This window comes from Teleopsis dalmanni, chromosome 1, assembly GCF_002237135.1.
Source record: "Teleopsis dalmanni isolate 2A chromosome 1, ASM223713v2, whole genome shotgun sequence".
NCBI lineage: Eukaryota > Metazoa > Arthropoda > Insecta > Diptera > Diopsidae > Teleopsis > Teleopsis dalmanni.
In genome coordinates, this window is record NC_051846.1 from 444,184 (window position 1) to 450,183 (window position 6,000).

The window sequence follows — 6,000 nt, forward strand, 5'->3', positions numbered from 1 at the left end:
CTCAGATATTCGCGTTCCCCTTGCAATAGGTAAACTGACAATTAAAACAAATATATCTAACCAAAGTTAAGCAATACTTAGCTGACGAATCCTACTGTCAGATATTTGTGTCGATTTGGTTTAATTTGGACCAAAAACGTACAATTTACCTACTTCAACTTAGGCAGAACCTGCTCAGCCTCACGGCATCTGTGCTTACGGGTCACTGCATAATAGGGAGGTATGCTGTGAGACTAGAGCTAAGCTATAATGACTTTTGTCGCGGCTGTGGCTGAGAATGAGAAGGAAACTGTGCTCCATCTCATGTATCAGTAGTCTTCTTTAGGTAGTAAGAGAACAAACATATTCGAGGCCCCTTTTCTTACCGACCTGACCGAGCTATCATTCTTTAATATTAGAGTCTTAGCAAAATTCAGAGTTTTTAAGGTTGGTTTACCTTTGGGAGAGTCGTTGCCTTTTTTGACGTTGGTCGTATACTGAAACTTAAGTCTATATACTAACCAACGCTATTCCTGTGGTATCACAATGAGCCATTATTTGAGCTCAAATGGGTTTTCTTGGACACAAGGCCTCTAGTCCAACCTAACATAACTTAATATCAGAAAGTTTGTAGAAAGTTTTCTCTTTAGCCACAAAATAGGCGTTGATTTCGGTAATGACTGCTTCATTCAATAAACACCTTTCTCCTTGAAGTATTTTTTAATGTTTGCGACTAGATAGTAGTCGCTGGGGGTCGAAAATGACAATAACGGTGCATGCTTAAGCCATATGAAGTGCCGTGAGACGGAATATTGTCTTGATAAAACCGCACTTGTTTCTTCTATATTTGGGGCCGATGTTTCCTAATGTCTCGATGAATATTACACCATTCGCATCCAAAAATATGGATACTATAACAATACTATCCGACTGTTGTGCCTTTGGTCGCTTCAAACGATGTTCACCTGTTGATGAAATGGTAATATTGCAAAGTAAATTTCTCATGGACAAATTTTCGCTGAAAATAAACTCTACGCGCTTCTTCGATATGCTCTGAATGTCACCTAACTACACCAACTTTAGGGTTTTCCAAAACAATTTTGTGGACTTTTTTATGTTATCCGATGTGACCGATTCACTTGGGTGACCTGAACGTGCTGCGTAATTAATGTCTGTTTAGTTATGTTAAATTTAACATTTGTTGAGTCAAACTTTACCTGGAAGAGATAAAGCAGTGATAAAGTAGCACACAAATTTGCTTTGAATCTATTGATGTTACCTTGCGATTTTTCAGTAGGTCAGGACCTTACGATGAAATAAATATTTATAATCGCACAAAAATAAAATTTTTTAAATTTTTTCTACTCTTCATTGAATATTAAACAACAGCTCTACTGTTGTTCGATTTAAATGCTGAAGATAACACTCTGAACATTTGAGGTAAGTCAGTACATTGTTCGCTACTTGCAACATATTCCTCAGATTTCTTGTTCTGAATATTTTAACTTCAGATGGAAAATGTTGATTATTTCCTGGTCTTTCTGCGAGAGCTAGTTTATGTTCTAGCGTTACTAGTTTAATCAATTCTCGAGTAGGGCATTTTTTGGTTTGTTAATTGATTTTAGTGTAATGGACAATCACATACGAAGATAGAGTTAAGCTTCTAATGTCAAATGTAACAGTTATGGGAATCATAAAAAAGCTCCGATGTGTTTATTAGCCTGTTGTCTGTGGTTCTCTGATCTCTACTCTCTACTCTACCAATTAATTGATACAAATTATTTATGAATAAAAATTTTTTATTTTTATTTTTTATTTTTTATTAAAAAATAATAAAAGTTTTATTAAAAATATAATAATTTTGTTTTTATTGAAACAATTAAATGTTTTACACAATTTTTTTAATTTATAAACATTTTTTACATAAAATGTGAGTTAGGTATAGAAATTTCACATATAATTTATTGAGATAATGTATAAGTTTTGTATATAAATAATTTTACATAGTATTTCAAAATATAATTTAAATTACAATCTTTTAATAAGTACAATGTATTTATTTTTATTTAATATTTAAATATCTAAGTATAGGCCTTCTCGGTGGCTGGCAAGTATGGCAAAAAATGCATGCTGGCCTATATTGGTTTCGCAAGTAATTGGCAGCACTGTTGCAATCTGTTGAGTGTTATGTTTTGACAAATAGCAAAAATATCATAATGCAAGCAAATTACATTGTATATAAAAATAAATAATTAACATAAATTAAAAATTAAATTGAATACCAAATTAAAAGGAATGGTAAAAATGTTAAAAATTCAAAATACATTTCGGCCAATATAGGCCACTAATTTGCTATTTTTTGCCATACTTGCGAGCCACCGAAACGCCTTATATTAAAATCTTAAAAATATTTTTTTAATAAGAAAAACAGTTTTTAATAAAAAATGTGATTAAATTATATTTAATAATCTAATTAGAGTACACATATTATTTCAAATTATTGCATAAACAGTAAAGATCTTAATTAACAATAAAAACAATTTAATGAGATAACAAAATTAATTACAGTAATTACCTTGGAAATAAATATGTATACAAATAATTTTGATTAGTTCTGTTTTCAATATTGAATTCAAACCGAATATCCTCATTTTATTTAAACATTTTATAGTAAGGTTTCTTCTAATATATTACATCGACGATTACATTAAGAATATATATTACCACAAATAATTTTGATATATTCTGTTTTTAATTTTAAATTTAAACCGAATATCCTCATATTATTTAAACATTTTATAGTAAGGTTTCTAATATATTACATTGATTGCATTAAGAATATATATTACCACAAATAATTTTGATATATTCTGTTTTTAATTATAAATTTAAACCGCATATCCTCATATTATTTAAACATTTTATAGTAAGGTTTCTAATATATTACATCGATTACATTAAGAATATATATTACCACAAATAATTTTGATATATTCTGTTTTTAATTTTAAATTTAAACCGAATGTCCTCATATTACTTAAATATTTTATAGAACACACACACCTTTTTTCTGATATATTGGCAAAGTAGATAAAGAAAAGAAACTGAGAGTTACTCGAAAAATTGTGTATAAATTTTTCTGGATTATTCCAATAATATTTAAAATTTTGTGTAATGAGGTGAAAATATCACGCAGTACAAAAATGAAAAGCATTAATGCTACATAATGGCGCGTGAATATTTTCCCCACCAGGTCTAGTTATTTTGCCCACCCGGTCCCTACTCACCACGATATTTGCTAAAGTAAGAGCACTTTCTGAGAAATTTCGTTGTCTGTTTTGGTTTTTTGACATTAAAAATCCGTTACGAGAAAATGCGCCAAAGTTGCAATTAAGTGCACAAATACCACATTAGTAAAAGAAAAATAAGGCGGAATTTGTTTTCATTTACTAAAACATTAAAAAAGGTAATTATTTCAGAAAAATATATCATCTATACATTTTTCCAAAGGATTATCGAAGGTAAGTTATTAATTAAAAATAATTTATTGTTGTAGAAAAAAGTGAAAACATAAATGTATTAACACATTAGAAACTTTATATGTGTGCCTAATTAGTGTATATAATAAATAACCAATTAAGTTGTGCATGTTATACGATGTTCACATTACGAACTTTAGTGAACGAACTTTGCTAAAGTTGATTCAGCGTTTACATTATCGTTTCAGATTTTCATTTTGACAGTTGTTGTTTTTGTTATCTTTTGTTTACAATTGTATACATTTTGATATTTGTGAATATTGTGTTCGTTTATTATATATTTAGATGAAAATTATAGATCAAAATATAATTACATTGCTCTGCAGTGAATTTGCACAACAAAATGAAATTCTCAATAGATTAAATTACATACGAATAAAGCGCCGAAAAATAATTGCCAAAATATTCCGTATGAATCGCCAATGCTAAACCTCTTGGTTTAGTTTTCATTTAGTTGTGTTTGTGCTCACAAACCGTGCGGTAATTCATATATAGTATAACAGGTGTTTATATCGTTTTAACACTTTACTTCCGTGTGCAATATTTTTAATGAGTACATTGTGTATTGTTTTATATATTTAATAATATGGTGCTTTGGTTTTTATAATACTTAATAATAATTCAATATTCAAGCCCCAAAATTTTAGTAATTTAATTATTAGAATGTTGATAGACAAGTGAATATAATAAATAATTTAGTGTAATAAATAATTTAGTGATATAGGATCCAGTAATTCACAGCCAGATATTAGGTGAATACACAATAATAACCTGATATATTGGATGGGCAAATCCACACCCACATATTTATCAAGGTAAGCAAATGAATCACTTTAAATTTTCAAAAACATGTTACTATAACAATGTTGTTAATACCTTTATATACATATGACTTGACGACACTTTATACCATTAATTTTTCATATATGTGTATTAATATACACCTATATCAGTTATCCATTCTGATGAGTCCGGTTGGTAACCGGACGAAACGCGTTAATGGAAACCAAGACTTATTTCTATTGGTTATTTAACCAATTTACAAAGGTTATAATGACGACTTTATAACCATATAATGACAGGTTATATATAAAATAACCTACGACAGTATAATACCAAAGACTGACCAATTATTCTCTCAATATTTTATCCAATTTATCTATTATTATTAAATTATTTTTGAATAAATTAAATTTATTTCTATAAATATATTAACCTTTTTAAAAATGATGCCTATTTTTGCTACATATTTGAAAAAGGTTGCAATAACCCCTAATTTTGTTCACATTTGGTTTATATTAATACATATGTTATTCTCTATTCAATTAAAACCCAATATAATTAGATGTCTAATAGTGGATTCTATTTAGTTTATTTTGAAGCAATAATAAACATGGAATAGGATTACCTCAAGATGAGGAACAGAATAATTTTTAGCAATATAAAGAATATTTAGAGATAATTTATAGTTTGAAACAAAATTGAAAAGAGATTTAAGGCAATAATGACTACATACACAGATATAACTATCAAAATATAGATAATAGAAAGATTTTATCCTTGTAAATAGAACATGTTTTTATAGATGTTGAATTACTATAAATGTATAGGTATCTCAATACAGCAATTTATGATTTATCACATTATATACATTGTAATATATACATAATTTTTGATTTATTATAACAGCATAACTTAAGTTAAGTATTTTTGAAATAGCTTTTGATATAAGGGGGTATTGTTGTTTTAAAAATCCATCAATAGATTAACTGTTTTTAAGGTTATGTATATAAACAAAGCAAAGCGGAGCTTACTGCCCCAGAAACAGTCTCTGGCTGTTTGTCTGAAGACATTGTTTAAGGCTATCTTTTATTAAAAGAAAGTATTAAATAATGTAAGGGTAACAATGCTAGTACCCAATATATAAAAATCATGATATGCAACAAAGTTGAAGGTTTTGAGCGAAGTACCACCAGCTTTAGACAGTGTATATCACTGGAGAAACGGGTCTGCTGAGTACAGCACAATCGGAAGGCTGTTGGGTATATCTAAAGCAAGCGTGCGCGTCATTCTTAAAGAGTTTTGTTCGGAGGTATGAAGAGTTATGGCCCCGCAGTAACTAAGCTCTGATTTCCTAACTGAAGAAAAAATGAGGAATGTGCGCAGGGTTTTAACAAAATAGGTTTTTCTTAGTGCTTTGGAGCTATAGGTAAGCATAAAGCCTTAATACAATCTTAAATACACAACAAACAAATAAATATGTCAACAAACAAAACGAAATGTCATTTCGCCATTTTCATACTAAAAGCTTATCGATAACGCATTAAATTAAGCACTGTATTCAGGAAAAGGTATTAAATGAAGCCAACTTTCGGTCAAAGTTCGAGTTTTGTTGTGCCTATCGACCAGTAAACCAAAATCGACTTTGGTTGCTGGTTTTGCGCTCAAAGTCGATTCCAGCCAGCAAAGTTCGTAATGTAAA